Source organism: Castor canadensis, chromosome 5 (assembly GCF_047511655.1).
Source record: "Castor canadensis chromosome 5, mCasCan1.hap1v2, whole genome shotgun sequence".
Taxonomy (NCBI): domain Eukaryota; kingdom Metazoa; phylum Chordata; class Mammalia; order Rodentia; family Castoridae; genus Castor; species Castor canadensis.
This window is the reverse complement of record NC_133390.1, coordinates 131,011,177-131,037,209: the sequence shown is the minus strand read 5'-3', so window position 1 is coordinate 131,037,209 and position 26,033 is coordinate 131,011,177. Positions and strand designations below refer to the sequence as shown.

Genomic DNA, 26,033 nt, shown 5'->3' with positions numbered 1-26,033 from the left:
GGGGCAGGAGTGCTCTGTGCCTAAGAAGAAATCCAAGGTTAGGGCTATAAGTGTGGCTCAAGTTGGAGAAAAGAAAAAAACAAAGGAAGAAATCTAGGGGCAGAAAAACAAAGCTATGTGTGGGGCTCACAGCTGGCTGGAGTTTTGTTAAGGGCCCACCTTGTGCACATTCCTTTCAGTTTGGTTATTCCTAAGCATTCCGGGTTTGGACTGCATGGAATTTTATTCATGCTGTGTACCAAGCTTCTCCCTAGCAAGAGAGACCTGAAACCAGACCTCTTTCCTGCCTCAATGAGTCACATAACCTGGAGTGTGTAAGATCTGTTCTACACAGTGTCTAAATGCAGCACCACACTCAGGGGCCTCGTGACCTGGTGTGGGAAAGAGATGGAGACATGAGGTAACAGTAGTAATGGGAACACACAGTGCATGGTTGCAGTAGCAACATTTTCATAACAAAGCTGGGCCTTGGTTTCCTTTGGAGAAATTGCTCTCAGATCCCTTCCCACCAGACAGAGTAGTTCTGTAAACTATAGGGTTTCAGATACCTTCTGTCACAACACTGGTTTGCTTGTGTGGGTGAGTGGGACATCCAAGCCTGAGCAAGCCAAAGTGCCTGATCCTCTTCTGCAGGATAAAAGAGGCTCAGCACTGGGTCAGATAATCCTGTTGCCTTCTCCATCCCCACCATCCAATAGAGCTGTCTGAAATATTCTCCCCCACAAATCCATCTCCACAGCTTGAAAGACTCTCAGAGCTGGGTGTGGAGTTGAGAGGAGGATGAAAGTCAGCAAGAGAATCAGTAATGTCACTCATGATCTCAGCTTGGGAGCCCAGTCCAGTAACAAAGGCCTCCAAGACTACTTTCAAATGGTAATTCACCAGGAGGGCTCAGCTGGAGCTTGTAGTCATGACTGTGATTTATTTTACCAAAAGTACACCAAACAGAGTCCATGATAGGAGAGGCACATTGAGCAAAGTGGGAGGTATCAGGTGCAAACTTCCAAGGGACCTTTTCAGAGTAACACTGGGCAAGTTTAGCTATCCAGCAATGAGTGTAACAATTTGTGAAATGTTGCCAATCCAGGAATCTTACTAGAGACTCAGCATTTAGGAATTTTACTGGGGGTTAGTTAGGTATGCATCTTCTGCCACACGTGTCAAAATCCCAGAGTCTCAAAAGGAAAGCAAGGTTTTTTTTTTTTTTGGATGGTACTGGGGCTTGAACTCAGGGCCTTCACCTTGAGCCACTCCACTAGCCCTACTTTTGTGAAGGTTTTTTTGAGATAGGGTCTGGCAAACTATTTGCCTGGGCTGGCTTTAAACCACTATCCTCCTGGATCTCTGCCTCCTAAGTAGCTAGGATTATAGGCATGAGCCACTGGTGCCCAGCTACATTTTAATATAAACAGTTTAGGCACTGCAAGCCACACTTACCAGTTCTGGGAATGCTGGAAACCTCTTGAGGTTCAAGGTCTAGATACTAGCCAAGGGCCTGCCTTGTAAGCAGGCCTTCCAAAGGACAGCATTCCTGGCCTGCTGAGTCCCCTATTTTCTGCAGGGGGATTCCCCCAGTTGGAGCTTTGTCATGATCACTGCACTAGTTTGCTTTATGGCAGGCAGCTCTTTGTATGCAACTTGTGTGTGAGACTATAGGTGCCTGTTGTCTGTCTCTCCAGTCAAAGGAGTGAGTTTGCAGGGACAACTCATCTTCTAAGGACTCTTCATGCAGAAGTAACCATTTTCCTAATGCCTTAGAGATTTCACTACCTTGTAATCAGTGATTACCATCTAGAATGCTGCCTAGATCCCTTGAGGCTTGCTGGTAAAAGGGAAGTGCCTCTCTTATGCCTCTGGGCAACTGTTCCCTCCCCTTTTCCTGTTCATGCTTTCCCTTTTTCTTCTCAAATTCTTGGAGAAGGAGTCCAGTCTTCTAGTGAGTGAAGGAGGGGGAGAGTTAATGTGGTAGCTAACAGCACCCCAAGTGTTGCTAGTACCTCATTAAATCACTGGTGGGGAAACTGAGACGTAGGTGTTTTGGCTTCCCTGGGTCCTAGAGCCGGTTTGTGCCAGAGCTGAGATCTGACCTTGGTTTCTGATGCCAATCAGCAGTTTTTTCATTAAAGATTCTGACACCAAGGTCAACAGCAAAGGCCAGCAAAGTCTCCTGCTCAACAGCAGAGTGTGGAATGTGACAGCCTTTGGGCATTTAGAAAGCTGATTCCCTTCAACCTCTTGCTTGTCATTTGGCAATAATGTTTTTGCTGTAGGAAAGTACAATGACCAGCAAGGAAACCTGACCAGGTCACCCACCAGGAGCAGCCTGGCCTCTGACCCTAAAGAGAGGACAAAGCAGCTGTTCAAACTTATTCCAGGAAATAGCCCTGCCCAACCCAGCGCTACTTCTGAAGCTGCCAGCTTCATTTTCTCTCCTGTATACTCACCCTTTCCTGCCATGAGTATTGTAGTTCCTATGCAGGAGTCCCACCCTTACACTCTGTCCCAAACCAAGGGCCCATGGTATCATAATTCAACTTTACCTAGTCATCCTGCCTCCATTTTCCCAGAGTGGAAACTTGCAGTTCAAAATGAGTCCCAGGCTTGCTGAACACCCTGGCCAGCAGTGACCATTGCAAAAACACCACTCAGAGTGTGCTATGTAATAGAGCTTACATCACACCTGCTCTCATGTACTGTGCAAAGAGGGAATGTTAATGCTCATAGTCCTGATTGCCACCAAGGTGCACTTACTATCAGTTTTTCTAGTGCCATTGAGCAGGCTGTACTTGGGTCCCTGCAAAGTGTTGAGTCCAGTGCTGAGAGGTAGTCACATGAATGGGAGATATGAAAGGGATGAGACTGGCAGATGGACAGGGCTTGTGTTCTACCCTTAAGCTCACAGAAAGGGCTGTTCAGGTTGGACAGTGGTATTAGTCCTGTGGCCCAGGAAGATGACCAGGGCTATAAAAAGTTTTAAAATCTTAACAAAGCAATCTCTAGGTTTTACCCAATCCTCATATGTAGCATTTCATTTTTATTTTTAAGTATTAATGGCATTGGATGTGAACTTCCTGTGTTTCCAACTGGTATCAGTATGGCTTTCATAATCCTTGGTTTAATGATCTAACAATAATATAATACACATGAATTTTGGTTGTGCAGGAAATGTCACATTTTAAGCAGGGTGCAGTGGCTCATACTTGTAATCAAAGCTACCCCAGAGTCGGATTGGAAGGATCATGGTTTGAGGCCAGGCATTAGTACTGTAACCCAAGGTATGCAGGAGGCATAAGTAGGAGGTAGGCTGGTCCCAGACAAGAGCACAAGACCCTATCTGAAAACTGAATTTAAAAGAAAAAGGGCTCAGGGCATGGCTCAAATGGTAGAGTGCCTGCCTAGCATGCTCAAGCCCCAATACCATAAAAAAGTCACATTTTATTTAAATTAACTCAAATCATATTCTGAGCCCTATTCCCTGTTTAGTGGAAAATTCCACCTAAGTCATTACTGGGGAACAGTCTGCTTTCTTGGGTTTTCTTAAGTATTAGAAAGCTTCTGTGGTATGGTTGAAATGAGAAGGCTCTCTCCCTTCAGTTCATTGTGACTGCCATTGACACATGGTCCCTCCCAGCTGGCAGGTATCTGAGAAACTGGGCAACTTTTTTTCTTTCAAGCTGAGTGTGGTGAGGCTAGGAGCCCTGGGGGCATCTGCTGCAGTCTCCGTGGCCGAATGAGGGTGAGTAGAGGGCCATATTATCATAACACACCATGGTGCCTGCCTCATCCCTGAATTAAGCCTGAAATCCTAGCTACTTTCCTGAGAAAGAGTGAGGAAAACAGAAATGGAAAGTCCTCTCACCCCTCTCTTCCTACTCTTTCCTTCATCCCATACCATGAAAGGCTTCCCTGGTGTGCATGGACCTTGTAGCCACATGTCCAAGCCTATTCCATGTCTGCACCCTCTCATCTCCAAACAGTCACCCTTGGTCCCCATCAGGGCAAGGGCATTGGGGAAGAAGCTTAGGGCCACTTAGGAGAGGATTCTGGATATTGGAATGTGCTTGGGAGAGGGCCTTGGATATGTACTCTTTGCAGGTTTGAGGCACAATACTGAACTACCAATGTAGACGTGTACTTTACCATCTTCTTGGTCATTTCACCTCAGGCACCCTCTCCTTCAGGAACCCTGTAGGACAGGAATCTAGCATTCACTGATTCTCCAGCCACGAAACCATCCCTGGCCTTCTCCAGCAGGCTTATCTGGATCAGGGATGCTTTAAAGATGTTCTGGGATTAATAACATGTAATTGTCACAAATCTGTGTCCCTGCGTGGTCCTGAAGTTCAGGATTCAGAGACTGGATAAATCAGTGCAGCAGGTAACTCTCCTTTCTGTCACAAGTGTCTTTCCCCAGGTGATTGAGACTGGTTTACCTGATCTTGTCATCTGCCTCAGACATTCTGACTGTGGAACAAAAGGCCCAGTGGATGGTATGAGGAGCTATCTCCCCACCCAGAAACCCCCATAACTCATCTCACACAGGCTATAAGTTCATTCCAAACCTTTCTATTTAACTTGATAACTTTTGATTTCTTACTGCCACAGAGAAATCAGGTCTGCCAACAATATTAGACAGCTGATCCTCACTCCCACCCACCAATAAGGAGAATGTGTTTCTTCACTTACTAAGGAGGAGGGAGAAGCTATCAGCAAGGTATCAGGAGTTCTGTATGTGAGTGGTTGTTTAGAAAACTGTCTCCTGGTGCTGCAGAATTCTAACCTTGTTCAGAATTCTATGTTCCCTACTTAAGACACATCCATCTCACTCTTCTTATTGGCAACACACCCTGATGATCTGCTAGGACCTTGTAGGAGGATGGGTTGCAACAAGGAATGATCAGGGTACTGCTCAGGATACTGTCACTACAGTATTTGAAGTAGTACCTGAGATTAAAATTTGGCTTTTTATACTGACTGTATGAATTCAGACACCTTATTTAAAGTCTCTGAACCCATTTCAGCGTTTACAAAATAGAAATAGTGACACAAGCTTTTGGCTTGGTTATAATCACATTATTCCATGCTCCTCCCCCACTTCCTGGGATGGACCATGAATATGAAAAAATTTCAAGTAGAGATTTGTTTCCAGAGCAGGGAAGGATGGTCACGAGCAATGAAGTGCTAAGGACAAAGCTGGGTCAGCTTCTGTGTGCCCTTTATGGAGGTGGGAACATTTCTAAGAGGGTTTATTCTCAAGGACCCAGCCTTCTTTTAGAGACTATTTTTGACACAAGTTTTAGCTGCAGGACAGCTGTTTCAAGGAAATATGTAGGCTGGTTTGTGGTTTTTAGGAGTCATCATTTTTAAGGTTAGGGAGTGGGATGGGGGGAGAGCACTAGAATAACTCTGAAGTTTCTACAGGCATCCATAGGAGACCTACATCCACCCCATGGAAGAATGTGACCCAAATTTACTTTACCATGGCTTTTGAGTATCTGCATGGGGTCAAACAGATGAACATTCTTTGTTACTCTTTGGGTAGGGTGTGTCAATTTCTGTCCTTTTTCCCTCCCACTTGCAATTATCAAATTATTATGGAGAAAAGATTGACAATGCTCATGTGGGAAAGGCTGTGGGAGAAGGGTCCTTGCACACACTTTAATGGGAACCACCAGTTCAGCCTGTCTGTAGGACATTGACAATGTCTATTAAAATTAAAAGTGGACTCACCTTTGGATCCGACATTCTTTTTCTTTTTTACAAAAATATTTTTAGTTGTGGCCAAACGCATAAAACAAATTTACCATCCTAACCATTTTAAGCATGTAGTTCAGTCATGCTAACTGTGTTCACGTTGTTATGAACCAGCCTCTAGAACTTTTTCATCTTTTACAACTGAAACTGCTCATCCAGAACCAGCTCCCTATTCCTCCTTCCCCAGTTCCTGGCAGCCACCCTTCTCTCTGTCTCTATGAGTCTGACTACTCTAGGTACTTAATATATATGGAAACATCCAGTATTTGTCCTTTTGTGTTTGGCTTATTGCACTTAGCATAATGTCTTTAAGGTGTATACATGGGTCAGTATGTCTTTCCTTTTTAAGACTGTATTCATTATATGTATATAACCAGCATCCCCCCTACAGGGATTTATAAGACATAGAGAAACATACATACAAGTGTCCAAATAAATGTTCATTTCAGGAGTGTCTGGGAGAGTGCAAGATTTGAGACACTTTAAAACAAAAATTTAAATGTGTTGGCATAGAAACGTGGCAAAGATTAATTGCTCACTGAAAATTCAAGCTGCAGAAGAGGCTCTGTGGTTCAATCCACTTTCATAAAAAAATGCAGTTCTAAATTGTTCATGGCAGTGATGTCGAGTTTTCTGTAAGAGTTGAATTTTTAAAAACATCTTGCTTTATCTTTGTGAACATAAAACACAATAACGGTGTTTTTAGAAATCAAAATGGAAGGGTGAAAGAAGGAAAGTATTTGTTGCCCAAAGAGATGGTTGGAAGGTTGAAAGGTACCTACTCTAGGCTTTTACAAAGCCATATTAAGAGATCCTGTCAGGAGTTCCATGGTGATAATAACCTACAGGGAAGGGATGCTCTTCTGGTCACCAATTAGTTGAGGTTCCACAAAAGTGTGGCTCAGTCCAGGTTTGTGCTTTTCATTTAACTGACACAAACCTAACTGGTGTGCACTTCCAGCCTCCCTCAGATAAAAGGGAATCTTAGGTTGTTCATGATTTACACCTTGAACCTCATCACCTGATTCCTCTATGTCCTGCTCTTGGTATCTTGGCTATCTGCTTTTGGTCTTCCTCATTGAGACGGAAAGGAGTCACAAAATTGATGGCTTCTTCCTGCATTCAGTGATAACAGCTATGGTTTACTGAATGAACCCTTCATACCTGTTCACTCAGACTCTACCCAGGAGTATCATAACAACCCCATGAAAGAGATGAACCATTATACAGATAGAGAACAGATAAAAGATGGGGCTCTGAGATGCAACCATTATACAGATAGAGAACAGATAAAAGATGGGGCTCTGAGAACTCTGTCTTGCCTTCCCCTCAGGACTTCCACTATAGTAGTAACCAGTGTGATAACTTTGAACTGTGTGGAAACGGTGTTTTCTTGAGGTTAAGAGCATCTTTCTTCTATCTCTCACCTTCCTCCCTTCAGTCCTGCTTTTCACCAGGCTGGTGATAATGGCTGATCATTGCCATTATCCCTCTAGGATACTCTACATCATTTGGCCAAGTGGAGCCCAAGTCTAAGTGTGGTGGAATGACCGCTTCTAAGCTAAGAGAAGGGAATGCAGTGTGTACAGATGTTCATCTACTCTCTTCTCCAAGCTCCCCAACAGTTCCCAGGGCTGGACCTCCATGACTTCTGCGGCATTATGAGTGGGACAAGAATTTGGCTCTCTAAACAGTGATGCAAGATGGTACTAAGGAGACCCAAACTCCAGCTTGGATTCTATATAGCCATGTACCTCTAGAAGAAAACACAGATCCTCCAGGAAGAGCAATCTTTGGCTGAGCAGTGCAGCAGAATGGAAAAAAATAAGAGTCTTAGAAAGCTCTAGGATTGAAATCATGCTTCCAATTACTGCAGTCCTTTAGTTCTTTTGACTGCTGACCTTGCAGGTGTTAATTAGCAGTGGGCAGAAGGTGGGACCTCCAGGCAGTTGTGATTACCTGCCAGCTGCAGGCTGAGCTGCTTGAATAGTTCATTTTCCTGGAGGAGCGCCAGTGGATGGGGAGCCCAGTTCTGGGAGTCTTTCCCATTGGTCTTGTCGGGCTTGGAGAGGGACTCCAGGACAACACAGGCTGGCCATCTCAAGGAAGGGAGAGGCCACACATAGAATGTTCCTGATTTCACAAGGAGAACACAGGATCAGATTGGTGACTATGAACTTTACTCAAAGCTTCTGGGTCAGAACTAGGGGGAAAGACTTCATCCCTGCCAGCAGGGGCTAGGTGATGTCAGCGATGAACTCAGCTCTCTCTTTCTCTATCTCTCTCTCCTTCCCTCTCCCTCTCCATTTTTTCCTCCTCGTTCTCCTCCTCCTCCTTCTTCTTCTTCTCTCTCTCTCTCTCTCTTTTTCTTTCTCTCTCTCTCTCTCTGTGATTTTTTTGAGACAGGGTTTTCCTACATAGCCCCAGCTGGCCTGGAACTCAGGCTCCTCTTGCCTTAGTCTCCTGAGTGCTGGGATTACAGGTGTGAAGCACTATACCTGGCTTCCAAACTCAGCTCTTAAGAATCCAATCAGCCAGGGCTTTCAGGGAGACCTGAGCTTTAATGGAGACATTTTCCCTGAAGAATTTTTTGTTTGCTTGCTCTGGGGTTTGAATTCAGGGCTTTGTTAGGTAGGTGTTCTGCCACTTGATCCACACCCCAGCCCTTTTTGCTTTAGTTATTTCTTGAATAGAGTCTTGAGTTTATGCCTGGACTGGCCTGGACCATGATACATTTATTGGTTGATATAGACTGTCATGAACTTCTTGTCCAGGCCAACCTGGAACCTCCATCCAGGAGGGGATATAGCTGGATTATAGGCACGAACTAGTATACCCAGCTTTCCTGGAAGAATTCCAACCTTTCTTCTAACAAGGACTTTCAAGTACAAATTTTAAAGAAGCAGAAATCCTGTTGGAATAAAAGATTCTGGAGATGCTGGGCTGTCAGGCCGTATGTGCTGGAAGAGGCAGAATGTGGCCCAAGTCCCCCAGGAACAGCTGTGGTATAGGCAGGACACTTGTACATCTGCATGCATGTGTGTGTGTGTGAACATGTGCATGTGTGTGTGTATATATATGTGTCCACATGTGTGAGAAAGAGGGTATATGTGGCTGAATCACTCATCTCTCTGTTCCTTCTTTGTATTTTTTTCAAAGGAAAAAAAGCAGTGCAGTCTGCCTGGGAGTGTCCAGGGGGGAATTAAAGCCATTGCAGATTAGTCTCAGTGAACTGTCATCTGGAGATATGAGGAGTCTTTGCCAAGGGAAAAACACTGTTTTGTCTATCCTTGTTACAGGAGATATTTTAAAAAATAAAGTGGGAGCCTGCAATCTGAAAAAATCTAAAAATCATTTTGTCATCCTTGAACTGATGGGAGTAGGTGTCTGAGGGTGGGTCGTGCAGGGAAGGGGGGCTTCTGCTCAGTGGGGAGGGGCTGCCTGTTTTGCAGCAGGGGAAAGAGCTTCTTGCTGCAGCTGTCACTCCACTAGTGATGACCAGGTGCTAGAGCTGCCAGAACTAAGTACCACAGTTGACTTAAACAACACATTTACTTTCTTATACTTCTGGGGACTGGGAATCCTAGATTAAGGTGTTTTCAGGTTTGATTTCTCACGGGGCACCTCTCCTTGGCCTGGAGATACCTCTCTTTTCCTGTGACGTCAAGTGGTTTTTCCTTCGTGCCCATGTCCTGTGTCCCAATTTCCTGTTATAAGGATACTAGTCATTGAATTAGAGCCACCCTAACAACTTCATTTTAACTGAATTAACTCTTTAAAGATCTCATCTCCAAATATACTCACATTCTGTGGTCCAGGGATTAGGACTTCAGCATGAATTTGGGGTGGCTGAGTGGGGGGAGGATTCAGTCTATAGTACCAGATAAAGGCATTAGCTTCTCTAAGCAAGGCTCAAGGAAAAATAGGTTGGGTTGAATCTATCAGTCCCAGTTGTTAATCAGAGGCCAGAGCCTGTGCTTGTGTTTAGCTGAGCAAAGGGGACGGTGGGATCAATGTCATCTTGGTGAACAGGACACTCACTGCAGGTACATCAGGCACGGCCAGCTGGCCAGTTGTGGGGAGTGGTTCTCTGATTCTACTCCCCAGACATCTCACTACTCCTGGGGTCTCAGTTTCTCAGCTATGCTCAGTACTTCACACTCAAGTCTTGTGCTCAACACTTCTTCTGAGGACCTGCTGTGTGTGTCACACTAAACTCAGCACGCCCCAAACAAAGCCTCTGGCCTGTGGACCAGCTTTGCTTCCTGATTTCTCTGTGTTCATTGAGGGCTATTCTCTTCTCAATCAGGAGCTTCAGAAGAAGCTGGCCACATCTTTCCATGAGAATGGGGGCTCCCAGGGCAGGACAGTTTTGGGGCACATCTCTCACCACTTGTAGGCACCCAAGAGCTCTCTGGAGTTTGAGGGAATCTCTACCCATTTATCACCATGGCTAAATTTTAACCATTTGCCAAGCCTGAGAGGTGCTTGGTTTCGCTCATCCTTCCTGTAAACATTATGGCACACTAACTATGAGTTCTGTCCCGCTTTTTATTGACTGAAACTTAGTTGGGTACTGAGGACACAGGACAGTGCAGAAGGTGTAAAGTGTGACACTGAAAACATGTTTGCACCCTTTGGGCCCTTAATTCTTCCCTGACTCAGGGCTGAACCCCTCTTGTCCAGCCCATGGCACCTGCCTCTTAGGGTGGCCCACCTTTCACTGTCATTTGTATCATACACACAGCTGCCTGCTTCTTAAAGCTCCCTGGCTATACCATTCCTTTGCTTAGAGACATGGCACCCCAGTGCACAGCCAACCAGCCAAGCCCTTCTTGTCATGCCTGCCTGGCCTCATGGCCCATTCCTCCTCTTTGCCCCAAGGAACTGAAGTCCAGGCTCCCCTGTCTGACTGTCCTGGAGTGAACATGGTACTCCCAGCTTCTGCACCATTGTATATTGCTAGTGCCTGCTCGGGCATCCCTTTCCTACCTTGAGTCACCTACAGAAGTCTTTTTGCTTTATTAACACTCTTCTCCCAGGCCACCACCTCCAGGAGCCTTTTCTAATCCTCAGGTATAAGTTCACATCTTTCCAAGATGGGGATGATGCTCTGCTCCCCTGGCCTGTGGTCTCCAGGCCTCTACCACAAGACTTTTGAACAGGAGGTGGTATGGGCTCTGGTGCATGGCCTGTATCCTTCCATCCTTCACCATCCAACATAGCAATCACTGGCTGCAGCAACTTCAGTTAAAATTAATGATAATTAAATAATACAGACATTTCAGTTCCCTTGTTATATTTTTGCAGGGGGAGTAGTATTCCCCAGTACCTGAAATTGGCCTTGCACATGGCTTGCACATGTTAGGCAAGCTCTTTACCACTGGAGTCACTCCAGTCCTTTTGTTTTTCAGATAGAATATCTGCCTTTTGCCTGGTGGACCTCCAGACTGAGATGATTCTACTTCCACCTCCAAGTAGCTGGTCTACAGGCATGTACCACCACACCTGGATAGAGTTTGGTTAACTTTTGCCCATACTGGCCTCTAACTAAAATCCTCCTATCTCTGCCTCCCAAGTAGCTGAGATTAAAAGCATGAGTCTCAGCTCATATTAGCCACATGTTAAGTGCTGCATAGCTATATATGGCTAGTGGTTACTACATTGGATAGCACAAGTATAGAGCATAGAACATTCTTGTCACCCCAGAGTCCTGTTGGGCAGTGCTGTCTGGATGGCCAGCTCCTGACTGCCAGTCCCCGCATTAAGCGTGGGGTAGCACATAATATATGTTCAATGAATGTTTGTTGAATCGAACCAGACATATGTTTCAGAGGGAGTAAGAGAACAGAGGCCCACTGAAAAAAGAGCCAGAGGACCCTTTGGAGCCCATGAACCAGCTCTGAAGACTTCCAAAGTGAATTTACAGCTGGCCCTTAGGGGTAGAAGGCAGGGGAGAAAAGAAGGGAAGGCCAGAGTGGAGCACCTACTGCTTGTCAGGCCTGGTGAAGAGTCCACAAGTTTGATGAGGCTGCAGACAACTATCATTCTAGACAGTTTTTTTGTCTCATTTTGGTTCACAGTTTCACACAGAATCAGGGCCAAGAGTGTGCACTTGCGTGGGTACATCAGAGACTGTCATGATGTTTGTGTGCTGCCTTCTCATTCCCTGTCCTGCGGCACCCCCCAGCTCTGCCCATATGGTACAGAGAGGGGCTCAGCTGCCCTGAGCTGAGCTACCAAGATGGACATGAGAAAAGTAGAGTCAATGAGGGGAGGTCTATGGAGAGAAGGAAGAGATGTGCTCCAAGCCTTTTCCAGCCCAAATTTGGGCAATCTGCAGCCGTGTGCAGCTCTGAGCTTCAAACAAAGGCAGTTCACTTATAGTGAGAGTGAGCTGGTTTCTCTGGGAAGCCCAGGCTCTGAACTCTGACAGGCTCAAATCAAGGAGGATCATCCCCTCTTTAAAACTCTGCTGTCTTCCTGTAAATGCTCCTGGGAATTAATATTGCAAGACAGTTTTTAATGGCTGAATAGTATCCCATTGTATGTATGTGTTACCAGAAAACCGGTCCCCTGGTCTCCATGCCAATTCACAATTTACAAATAACGAGAGTAGGGTTTTGAGGAAAAGGGCATGAGGTTTAATATTCATCAGATGAAGAGGAGGACAGGGAGCGTCAACTCTCAAAGCTCAGTTGTCCTCCTTCTGAGAGAAGATGTCCACTTTTTAGAGGAGAATTCAGGGGCTCAGCTTGACTGCGTCACCAGATGCCTGTCCACCATCGCCACTGGCCTTGGCTGCCCAGGTGTCTGGCACCACATCACTGAAGCTGTGTGTCCTGGCTGCAGGTTTAGTGCTCTGGTGGTCAGTAAGAGATAAGGTGTAGAAGTCTACCTGGTCTAATTGAAGAGTAAAGAGAGTTAACTTTGGACTCTCCAGAATGTAAACAAAGAGGGGAACAATGTCAGTCTGATTAACAAGCAGAGTAAACTGGCCAGCATGCAAGCTGACTACATCAAAAGTTTTTCCCTTTTGTAGTTCTGGTTAAGTTTTCCCCACTGTCAGTTTATTCCTTCCATTTCTATGGAAAAGAGGCATCTCAATCAACTAATTGTTTCCTGGGTCCAAATAAGGAGTCATTGCTCCTCAGCAAAAGCATCTCTTAAACCCCCCTTACATATTGTCCACATTTTCTTCATCCATTTGTCAGCTGATACTCTTAGGTTGTTTCCACTTCTTGACTATTGTGAATAGTTCTGTAATGAACGTGTCTCTTCAACATACTAATTTTATTCCTTTGGATACATATCCAGCAGTGGGATTGCTAGGTTATATGGAAGTTCTATTTTTAATTTTTTGTGGAAGCTCTCTACTGTTCTCCATAATGCCAAAATCAAATCCATTGTTGGGGTTGAATTTTTCTGAATCACCCAGATGACTTCCATGCAAGGAATGTTTTACTTCTAATTCACCCTTAATTCTGAGGTATAGCCTTTTTGGGTCCCAACTTACAGTTTGGGAGTTTACCAGTGACCTTACCCTTGGTGGGTTCTAGATTTAATTTTGTGTCCCTAGACCCACAAAGGGCCCCAAATAAAGTTTTTCATCTTAGCAGATTTTTGAATTGCATATGTTGCCAGAAGAAAAGGTGCCCTAATTCTGGGCTCCCCTCTGTTTCCTCTAGGATCTTGCCAACTGTTCTCCAATAACTTCTTAGCTCCCTACTGCTCTTACACCTTAACTGTTCTGGACAAGAAGAAGAGTTAGATAGGCTGTGGGCTGATAGCTGGCCACGTGACATCAGAACTAAGATGAAGTGTTGCCCCTTGAACTCTGAGCAATAGATACTTTTAGTAGCACCACTCACATACCTCATGGCTCAAGGTAAGGACATATCAGGACTGAATAAGGAGACCTCAGAACTATGACTAGGGACTAGGGACATATAGCAGGACAGCCACTGGAGTGATGAGTGTCAGGTTGCCTTCCAGGCCGTGGGGCCAGGTAGCTTAGTGAAGACACAAAGGCCAATCAGCTGTGAGTGAGTGTGAAAAAGAGAGACTCCAGGGATCTTTCTGGCTAAGAGTTGCTTGATCTATGCTGAGCATTGTTGCTGTGGACATTGTTGCTGTCAGAAAGATGTTTCATTCTTGTGTTCTTCCATGTTCTGGAGTTAGAACTGCTGATGCTGCTTCTTCCCAAGTGCTTCTCTTCCTCCCTCTCCTTCAAGGTCCTGCTACCTGAGAGCATCCAGGCACCAGATGCCCTGAAGAGAGCTTTCCTACCCAGCAGAAATTGGCATTACTCACCTGGGTTGGAAACTGTCTGCCAGGTTTGCCATGGCATGGCTGTGTTGCCTGGCAACAGGGTTCAGATAACAGCAGTCTGCTAAGTGACAGAGGGATCCACCCACGCTCAACCCCCTCACTCAAGGTACTTCTCTCCTTCCCTTGGAAGGTTACGACTGCAAGATCAGTAAGGGCTTGGGACAATGGAGAAGCTCACTCCTCCTAGCCCCTTAGTTATTCTGGGTCACAGCTTTCGGTTCTGTTCACCTTACAGCATATGCTACAACTAGAAATCATCTTTTTTATTGTCCATCTTCTCCCACTAGAATGTAAATTCCCTGAGAGCCAGAATTTTGTCCTTTTTTTCGTCTCCTCATCCTCTTGCCTGGAGCCTACTAGATCCCTTCCCTCCTTTCCCAAGTGTGGGGAAAGGCTGGGTGATCAAAGATTCAAAATGCAAGGCCCTGTAAGAGAGGAGGAGGAGAGAAAGGCTGGGAAAGGACACTAGGTCATGGATTGGCCAGGATGGGATCACTAAGCACGAGTGTCACAACCATGGTAGCTGTCATTTCCAGCAAAGACCTCTGGTTGGCTGCTCACAGAACTTACTTTTCCATCATTCTCAGTTATTCTTGGTCCCTTCTTGCCTCTCTTCACTACCTTCCACTGGCATGAATATCCTGGCTAACACCCAGGATATACACACTCTTCTGAATAGGTTTCTTGGTCTCTATCATCATCATGCTGACCCTCCAAGCCCATTGTCTGGAGCTTCCCAGCTAAGTTTGAAGGTGTTCAAGGAACTGACTCAATCATGGAGTCACCTCAATATGATGCATAAGGCTTTCCACAATCTGAATTGAGCACTACAAGTATTACACTTGAAGTGCAAGATTCTCTGCAACATGGCCTATAGGCAGGAAGCCCAGTCACGCTTGGAAGGACATCTTCCCTCCGACCTGTAGTGACTCGGTTTCTTTCACAGCTCTGCTGTGCTGGGTTTGACCATTCTCAACAGGGCAACCTGCTTCTTGGTTGGCCCAAGTGATCCAGCCCAAGGCTGTGCCTAACTAGAAAACCCGAAGAAATTGCTGCTGTTAATATTTCAGGCTTACCCTCTTCCCTGAACCAAAAGCTAGGTCTACTGACTCCTGTCATGCTACATAAGGTATAACCTGGACTGCCAGCCCACACTGGACATGCTCTAAGCAGAAATGGTGTGGCAATTTGTTTTTTAACTTATTTTTTATTAATGCATATTAACTGTACAAAATAATGGGTTTCATTATGACATTTTTTATACATGCATATAAACTACTATGATCATATTCACCCCCCTCATTACTCTTGTCCCCCACATCCTTCCTGCTGTCAGTGTGTCAATTTCAAAACTAGGAGGGACCCTCAAATGTTGAGTTCACACTGATTCATGTTCATTACTCCTCGGGCTCATTAAGCTTAACCTTGTAACTTCAGACAAAAGCCCATCACTTTGCATTATGTTCCTTTCTTATACACACACCCCTTCTTTTGATCTTTCTTTCACATCCCACATGCCAAGTCTCCACAACATTTAGGGGAGCATGGCACAGAGCAAGTGCGTCTGGAAAAACATGCCAAGATGCATCCATTTGGTAGCTGCTGTGTTCTGTTGTTGCCATAGCAACTGTTTATAAGACATCACAGATAAATCTCCAGGGCATTGCTTTGTCATTTTTGGAAGACAGTTTTTAGCCTAATACCTATGTCCCTTCTATGGGTTGGGGAAAGAAGAGTAAGTTTACTTTATTGAGATTTGAACAATGCTTGATATCTTAGTTTGGGCTGCTATAAAAAATAGCACAGACTGAGTGATTTATAGAAAACAGAAAATTCTTTCTCACAAGTCCTGAAGACTGAGAAGTACAAGACCAAGGCACTTGCGCATTTGGTGTCTGGTGAGGGCCTGTTTCCTGTTGTAGAGACCAATGGTAGGAGATTCTCTGTGGCCTCTTATAGGGTCACTAACCCACATGCCCTGCTTCTAAAAACACATCAGGCACTGGACTTTAATATATGAATTTTGAGGGGATATATTCAGTCTATAGTGGGGGGATATATTTATCTGGGGAGATGTCTCTAAAGAAAGTGTTATTGCTCTGGTCAGATACTTGCCAAATTGGAGTGATAACTCCAGGAAATGCTTAGATTTTTACATTAACCATCCTTTGGGTCAGATAACAGAACAAACATATTTTGTAAGAGAATTTTTTTTTTACTGGGGGTACATTATGACATTTACAAAAGTGCTTACACTATATCTTAGTTAAGTCCATCCCCTCCATCATTCTGCTTTATGTCCCCTCCTCCTCCTCTTCTTAGGATAGTTTCACTGGGTCTCATTTTTCCATTTCCATACATGAGTACATAATATATCCACCATATTCACCTCCTCCACCCTTTCCTTACATCAGATCAAACATCTTAAGATGCAGTTATGAATACTTCAAGTGACTCTCTTTTCTGCATTTTTGCTTACTTTCTGTTTCATCTTACTTCTTTTGGGAAGACCACCCCATACCCAAAGTCTGCATTTGAGCACTTGTCTGTTCCCCTAAATTATGTTGTTATTGCCTTTTACTGCCTGTGTCCTCAGCTAGCCATTGACTTCTGTATGTTGAGGATCATGCCTATTTTGCTCATTCATGTGCATTTGGCATACAACATACTTGGACATAGGGAATATTTTAGCCAAGCCACTGATCTCTTAGAGAAGATCTGGTTCTGCCTTGACTTCCTTTGTAAATCAGCATGCTGAGATTCCGCCCCCTACCCAGTCTTCTTTACCCTGGTTTTATTTTTAATGCTTTTTGTTTGAATAATCTCAAACTTGCAGAGAGCTGAAATAACTGTATAAAGAACTTCTCCTTAGTCATTTGGATGTAATTTGATGATAGAACTCTACCATCACCTTCTAAAAAATTTAGCAAGTATTTGCCATAAATGAGGACATTATTTTATGAAGTCACAATATAGACATTGGGATAAGAAAAGTAAATTGACAGGTGGGTCATCTTGACAACTGCAAGTCACTGAGCGGGTTGCTGAGCAGCCTGGCCTAGGATGCTCTCCATGAGTACCTGAGTTGTTCAACACCACCACCACCCTGCTTTCTGGAGAAGATGAGGGGATTATTAAGTCAATTGTATCTGTAGACATGGATTTCAACCAACTGGAGGCATTCTTGACTGCTCAAACCAAAAAACACAATTGTATCACATCTGACCAAGCTGTTGTTATTAACAAGTTTTGGAAAAGCCACAACACAAAAATCTGAGACAGCCTCATGAAATAGAGCTGGTGGGACAATGGACTTTGGGTCTGAGTTGGAGAGTTAATGACAAGATTCAATCAAGGCACTCAAAACTCCTGGAGCCATAACAGAGCTAGAATTCAGGAAAAGTGGACAGGAACCTGAATTTCTTTGTTTGGAATTTGATGAGGTCAAGGTCAACCAAATCCTGAAGAAGCTCTCAAGGGTAGAAGAAAGTATCAGCCTAACTGAAGACGATGTAGGAAAGAGTTGGAGTTGCCGAAATAAAGGTCTCCTTTAATCTAGAAAGCTCCTTGTTCTTTTCTTGACTTTATGAACTAGATACTTTTGAAAATTATAGGGTAGTGACTTTGTAAAATGTCCTTCAATGAGAGTTTATCTGAAGTTACCTGGAGATGAGACTCAAGTTATATACTTTTGGAAGGAATCACAGAAGCCATGCTTGGCTGTTCCTATTGCAGCCTCTTAGGTGACACACAGCTTCAATTTTTTCCATTACTGGTGATATTAACTTTGGATCAAAGTACTGTTTGCTAAGCTTTTTCCACTATAAAGCTACTCTGTTTTACTTTGTAATAAATATTTTGTAAAATGTTCTTTGAAATTATGTAAATCTTGTTCATCAAAATTTTATTTTTGCAACACTGGAGTTTAAACTCAGGACCTATACCTTCAGCCACTCCACCAGTATTTTTTTTTTTTTTGTGATGGGTGTTTTTGAGATAGGGTCTCTCGTTCAGGCTGGCTTCAAGCTGAGATTCTCCTGATCTCTGCCTTCTGAATAGCTAAGATTATAGCCATGAGTGACCGGCACCCAGCAAAATTTTAATTTTGATTATGACCTCATGTGTTCTTATTTAATGGATTATAGTCCATTATTATTTTTATTTGAAAAAATAAATAACTAAATTAAACATTAACTTTATATTATATATTTTCTATTGTAAAAAACTATGATGAATAATCAATTAAGTATTTTCTAGTATAAAGTCATAATAAAATTATGTGGAGATATGAAATGGAAATATAATTCAGGGAGAAAAAGGAATGATACATGTATTGGCAGAATCAATATTGTGAAAGTGGCTATAGTACCAAAAGCAATCTACATGTTCAATGCAATTCCCATCAAAATCCCAATGTCATTTGTTACAGAGATTGAAAAATCTACCCTAAAGTTCATTTGGAAGCACAAAAGACTGCAAATAGCCAAGGTGATACTGAGCAAGAAGAGCAAGCTGGAGGTATCATAATGCCTGACTTCAAACTATACTACAGAGTCATAACAATGAAAACCATATGGTACTGGCACAAAAAACAGATAATAAAGACAGTGGAACAGAATGGAAGACCCAGAGAAGAATCCATGCAGCTATGCCCACCTGATTTTTAACAAAGGCACCCAAAACATATGATGCAGAAAAGACAGCCTCTTCAACAAATGTTGCTGGGAAAACTGGATATCTACATGCAGAAGAGTGAAACTAGATCCGTGTCTTTCACCCTGTACAAGTATCAACTCAAAGTGGATAAAGGTCTTTAATGTAAGACCTGAAGCTTTGAAGCTAGTACAGGAAAGAGCAGGAAATACACTGGAACTTATAGGCATAGCAATGACTTCTTCAATAGCACTCCAATGGCTCAACAACTAAGAGAAAGGACTGACAAATGGGACTACATGAAACTAAAGTTTCTGCACAAAAGAAATGGTCACTAGATTTGAAAGGTAGCCCATAGAATGGGAGAAAATCTTTGCCAGCTATACATCTGACACGGGATTAATAACCAGAATATACAAGAAGCTAAAAAACTAAACTCCCCCAAAAATCAATGACCTGATGAAGAAATGGGCAAATGAGCTGAAGAGAGTTTTTTCAAAGGAATAAGTCCAAATGGCCAAAAAACACATGCAGAAATGCTCAACATTCCTGGCTGTAAAGGAAATGCAAATCAAAGCCACTTTAAGATTCTACTTCACTCCTATTAGAATGGCTATCATCAAGAACACAAACAACAACAAATGTTGGCAAGGACATAGGGAAAAAGGAACCCTCTTACACTATCAGGTGGCAATGTAAATTAGTAAGCCACTATGGAAAACAGTGTGGAGACCCCTCAAAAAACTAAAAATAGAACTGCCATATGATCAAGCAATAGTACTGCTAGGTATATACTCAAAGAAATGTAACTCAGGTTACAGTAAAGACACCTGCACACCCATGATTATTACAGCATTATTCATAATAGCCAAGCTATGGAAACAACTAAGATGCCCCACAACTGATGAATTGATTAAGAAAATGTGGTATTTATATATGATGGAATTTTATTCAGCCATGAAGAAGAAATTTTGTTGTTTGCAGGTAAATGGATGTAACTAGAGAACATCATCTTAAGTGAAGTTAGCCAAGTTCAGGAAGCCAAAGGCTGCATGTTTTCTCTCATATGTGGACTATAAATCCATTACAAATACAAGCATTATCATGAAAACAGGTCATACTAAGTGGGGAGATCACTAATTAAAGAGGGAGGGTAAAAGAAGGGAGTTAAGAAGATGAATATGGTTGATGTACTTTCCATACAAGAATGAATATAGAATTTTGAAGTGTGTTGAAATCACCATAAGAAGGGGACTAAGTAGAAAGGAGAAAAGTAGAGGGAATGAACTAATTTGGGTTATAATACATACATATAAGGAAACTCCCTGTATAGCTATTTTAACAAATAAAAATGCCTTTTTCAAAAACACAGAACAGGAAGGTTAAACAGGTCCTCTCCGGGGGTTGGTGCCAGTGTGGGAGGGATGTAGGGAAAGGGTGTAGGAGGGCGAATGTGGTGGGTATTTAAGAGAAATAAGAGACAAATTTATTTTAAAAGTTAGTATCTGCAAGTCAGTAGAAACTGCATCCTTTATAAAGATATGAGCTTAAGTTGAGAAATTTTTGATGACATATAAAAACATGTAAGGAAGCATGTAATTTTTCAAAATTCATTTAGAGGTGTGTATACAGAAAAGTATGAGGAAAGACAGAAACCAATGGACCCAGCAGAGAGCAGGGACTGTGGGGTGTCAATAGTAGAGAATTCAGCTCCAACAGCTTCAAGCATTGTACTTTAGCACTCAAGAGTCAAGTGCTCAGTAGAGAGAATCTGGTTGGCCAAGAGTAAGTTATTTACTCTGCTCTGTGGCCATAAAAGCAAAACCCTGTGATTGTCAATTCACAAGAACCATCTAGAGTGGAAAAGCATGGGTGTCCCCAAACCAAAACAAGATATTATTGTTGGATATTATTTCTGGAAAAATTTCACATTTTCCCTTCTCTCTCTCTCTCTCTCTCTCTCTCTCTCTCTCTCTCTCTCTCTCTCTCTCTCTCTCTCCTTTCCCTGGTTCAATGCTTTCATGGCTTTTTGTCATAAATCTTATAAAGTCTTCCCCATTGACAAGATAAAAGGGACTGGAGATATCTGATGTAATGCCTTTGATATTTAATCAGTACTTTTGATATTTGATGTAGTACTTTAACTCACAAAAGAAAACAGAAGGAAAAAAGAGTAGAGCCCAGAGAAATCTGGGGGTCCATCCTTTATGAATGTTGAATGTAATGGCCTGGGCCTTCTACAGGAAATGCAGACACATGCATGGAGCCATCTTTACTATCCAGTGAACTAACAAACCAAGTTATTCCACATAGGTTTATTCTTACTATTTTTTAACCAAAGGAATGTAGTCCAGGCATGTTGTTTTCTTGGATCTGAATTATTGTGGAGAAAGAAATGAAAAATATTTAGAGCTAAGAAGCCCTCACGCCAGTCTTCTCAAGCATCTGTCATCTCAACTGTGCTTTTGGCAAGCATCTGAGAAGTAAAAAGGCAACTAGAGGTGGAGTTTTCTGGCAAAGGTCTCAAGAAGACCTTTGGTATTCGGTACAAAATATTTATGTTTAAGGTCAAAATGCTTTTCTACATTTGCTGAGTCTGCCTACCTGAATGCTTCTCCTGAGTCAGTAGTTTTCAACAAGGGGTAATTGTTTCTTCACAGAGAACATTTGTCATGTTGGAGACATTTTTGATTGTCACGACTCAGGGGATGATGGGGAGCACAACTGGAAGCAAATGTGTAGAGGTCAGCAATGCTGCTACACACCCTACAACACACGTAATGCCTTCCACAACAAACAATTATTCAGTCCCCACTGCAAATAGTGTTGAAGTTGATGAATCCTGCTCTAAATTTGAAAACATAGTTTGGATGTCTTGGTTTTGAATGGCAAGGGGAGGTGAGATAAAGAGAAATCACTGATTGATTATATATGAATTAATTGTATATATACAGATATCAATAGTTTCTGGAGTTACTTTTTGTTGCAGGTTGGGTTCCATGAGAAAATGACTCTGAGATGGAGTTAAGTCTGCAGGATGTTTATTAAGTAGAACCCTTGGAATCATCTCTTATGGAAGGGGAGAGGAAGGAAACAGAAAAGTTGAGCTATAAATTAGGCCATGACAGCCTTGAAATGGCCCATTGAGGAGCTCTTTAACTCCAATGGATCAGATTTTTAGGTGTTGAGTCAAGATGGCAAGGCTTTGTACTCTATACCTTGATCAGTCATTAAATGATTGGGAAGAGTCTGACCTCAGGTGAAGTGTCTCTGCAGCCAAGGTACATCGGCAGGGCTGATGGCTAAGGAATGCCTACCACTGCCAACCTGGCAGCTTAGGGTAACAAGTCATTCTCTGGAGGGAGTAGAGCCTCCCAGTGTTTATCCCAGCATCCTTAAGTACTGGAATTCCAGGATTAGCAGGAGAGGAATTAGTGGAGGGAATGCTGTACTTGAGGTTAGGAAGTGGTTATACAACCATCTTCTCTTTCCAGGAAAACATGAAATCCAAGGCTATTTCAGAAGATGGGGCCATGTCTGCTGGGTAGCAAACCCAGCAGCAATCTCAGGTAGAGGAGCATCCCTTGTGGGACAGGGACCAGAGTCTCCCTCTGAAGCCTGCCACAATGAACACCTACCTGAAGTTCTGTAGAAGACTGCAAGATGCAGGAATCCCTCCTTTTGAGGGAAGGGGGAGTTTCTGGTGTATGGGAGCAGTTGGGACATCAAGTTGAGAAACTTGTTGTAGAAAAAAAATATGGGAAAAGGAAGAAACAAGAAAAAAAGACTGGATGAGGGGAAATAGACCAAAAGGAAATAATAATCATCAATCTGTATGCACCCAATGTCAACGCACCCAATTTCATCAAACATACCCTGTAAGACCTAAAAGCATATATTAACTCCAACACAGTGGTTGTGGGAGACTTTAACACCCCATTATCATCAATAGATAGGTCATCCAAACAAAAAATCAATAAAGAAATCCTAGATCTAAAATATATCATAGATCAAATGGACCTACTTGATATCTACAGAGCATTTCATCCAACTTCTACACAATGTACATTCTTCTCAGCAGCCCATGGAACCTTCTCCAAAATAGATCATATCCTAGGGCACAAAGCAAGCCTCAGCAAATATAAGAAAATAGAAATTATACCATGCATTCTATCTGATCACAATGCAATAAAACTAGAACTCAGCAACAAAAATAAAGACAAAAAACATGCAAACAGCCGGAAACTGAATAAGTCATTGCTTAATGAACAATGGGTCATTGATGAAATAAAAGAGGAAATTAAAAAGTTCCTGGAAGTCAATGAAAATGAAAATACAACCTACCGGAACCTATGGGACAAAGCAAAGGCAGTCCTGAGAGGAAAGTTTATAGCCATGAGTGCATATATTAAAAAGACAGAAAGATCCCAAATCAATGACCTAATGATACATCTCAAACTCCTAGAAAAACAAGAACAAGCAAATCCCAAAACAAATAGAAGGAGAGAAATAATAAAAAAGACTGGATGAGGAAGGGAGGCACATTCATGAGGACCATTCCTCTTGATAAGGTCAAATCTGTGTCAGACAGTGCCCCTCTATTTCTCTCTAGTGTTTCTCCTATTCTGGGTTTGTCTAGACTATCTGGAACAGAAATTCATTTGTGTACATTGGGAAGCTGGTTTAGCCTAGGTGAAGATATCAATGCAGGGTGGCTCAAGGCAAGATGAATGGCACCCACTCTCATCACATTGTGGTGTTCTGGAAACAGTGAGCCCAGAGAGGAAGTCTCCTCTTGCCACCAACTCTGCACCCCAGCCACCTGCAACCTCACAGCTAGGGATTTTCAGGGGGAGTCATCAGTGATTATTAGGAAGAGTGGAAGGAAGCAGGACTTGGTTGTATTAGAAGAGCAGATGCCCAACTGCAAGAGACAGTAAACATATTTCCTGCTTACCTTCTTAGGTGAGCAGGATTGAAGATGTGGGAGAGCTCAGCAAAGGTGTGAGAGAGACATAGGAAACACTCTGCTATTTCTGGTTTCTGGTCCCAGCCAAACCAATGCCATATCTGTGTAAAACTTGGAATTGTCATAGAGTATTATTGTACAGGAAAACTATCAGTCTTAGATATATGGGGAAAAGTGAAAATTGTTGGTTTATAATAACTATGCAGCTTAGTATGCTTAGTAAGATTGAAATCCATGGCTCTAAATCCAGGTGGACAGATAAGAGGGGAATTGAAACATCAACACTGGAAAAGATACTAGCAATTCATCCCTCCCATCTCCTCTCCACCCCTCCACCTCTCCCACCCTGACACCACACACACACACACACACACACACACACACACACACACTTTATAGCTGCAGAACTGAGGCCAGAGAAGAAAGTGCTCAGCCAAAATTAGACTCCTTCTGTGGTAAACTGTGTGATCAATTGTTAGTTGCTGCTGTCTGTTGTGTTTATCTCTACAGCATCTTCCCTGATGATCCTCTTGTGGATGGATTACATTTTCACTGATGGTGTCAGGGTTGAGCATTTTGACTTGATTTGGCTAACATACTGTATGGATTGCCATGTGTAAAAACCAGCTGTAAGTATTCAGAAGTTCCAGAACTTATTCCATTGTCCTTTTCCCTCTTCCATGACCATGGTGTGTCCTGGAGAGAGCTTCACTTTTAGCCTGGATCCCATAATGCAGATGTCTGGAGCAGATCTGTAATTGACTCATGGCTCATGTGTAATATGAACAAAGAAGACTCCTTTGCTGTTGTAAGCCAGTGAGATATTTTTGAAAACCACAACTTAACCAAAACTGGTTGTTTCTAAGAATGGTTCAGCAGGCTAAAGATAGGACAGTACCAAAGTTGAGGCTGAGATAAAGGGCTAAGGGCAAGGGTATAGTCAGTGGTAAAGTGTATGCTTGGCACATGCAAGACCCTGAGTTTAGTTCCCAGAGCTCAAAATAAATGAAGAGGAAAAAAAAAAGAAAAAGAAAAAGGAAAGGAAAAAAAAAAAGAAAAAGAAAAGGAATTAGAAGAACGTAACTAAAGTTTAGCCAATGAAAGTCTTTGTCATCTACTGATGATGCTGATGAAATTAGAGTAGAAAAAACCAACACCAAGGTGTTGGCAGAGCCCAGCATGGCTGCCAGTCACAATGCCTCCCAATTTTCCAGCCCACCTTGTTAACTAGGGGTAGGCAGCATGGGGACAGTGAGAAAGAGGGATTCCCATGCTAAGGGACATCACAGTTGAGGAAGGAAGAGTAATATGGTCAGAACTGATGTGTAGGATCTAAATTCAGTGAAGTAAAATAAACCCTAGCAGGAGGAGACATTAAGAAAAAATACTGCTGTTTCCTTAGCCTCAATATCTTCCCATCCCAGGAACCAGTTTTTCAGACTGAAGACAACTGCCCAATGTAGTAACTCTTCATTAAAAATAAAAGTGTACCCCATTATTCTCATAGTTATGGGGCCTATGACCCCCATAGACCCCTGGTCTTGCTTTCTGAGGACTAACACCTGAGCATGCAAGATTGCCTATCCCTATTTCTTTGGGTCTGCCTCTCACCTGTTCTCCCCCAGCTCACTGAAGGCATCCACAGCACACAGAGCCTGACTCCTCCCATGGTATTAAGTTCCCCCTGGGGAGAGCCAAACACTAGCATGATCCAGCAGGGCCCCTCTCCATAAACAATGCAGGCGACACACAAAATTGGGCTATAGTTGTGTTCCTCCAGGCATGTTCTTTTAAAACTTCCCAGGTTTTAATTTGGTAACCATTTCCTATTGCATATAGGAGCCATTTCCTCCATTCTGCTGGCCCCCGGAAGTCTCCCCCACACCCAAACACTCCCTTTGCTATTATTTCTCCTTCTTGTAACTCCACTCTGGAAAAAAGGCATTCACAGAGTAAATGCATTCATTCGGGAAGTATTGATTGAACCAGTAAGCCATGCTCTGGCTGGGGACAAGGTTACTCTACAATGTGAAGATAACAGGGGCAGAGATTTTCATCTGTTTTTTTTCACTGATGGCTCAAAAAGGCCAGATTGGTGTAAATTGAACTACATTGCTGCTAATGAAGTTAAAAGCCTCAAGCCAGAGTGACTTGAGAGGAGTCTCAGGTGTGTGTGGGGAGTCCTACATGAGAACCACATGAGCAAGGGCTCACAAGGGAGTATTGATAGGCTCTGAGGCTAAGGATAAGAGAAGGGTCTGGATTGTCTCCCAAATTTTTGATTGGGCAACGGAGTTGATTTTGGTGCCATTCAATGGACTAGGAA

At 43.0% G+C, this 26,033-nt stretch overlaps 1 pseudogene; it reads left to right on the top strand.

Moving 5' to 3' along the window:
- The first annotated feature begins 31 nt into the window (after nucleotides 1–31).
- LOC141423333 (COMM domain-containing protein 1 pseudogene) lies at nucleotides 32–17,856 on the top strand (annotated as a pseudogene).
- The last annotated feature ends 8,177 nt before the right edge of the window (nucleotides 17,857–26,033 follow it).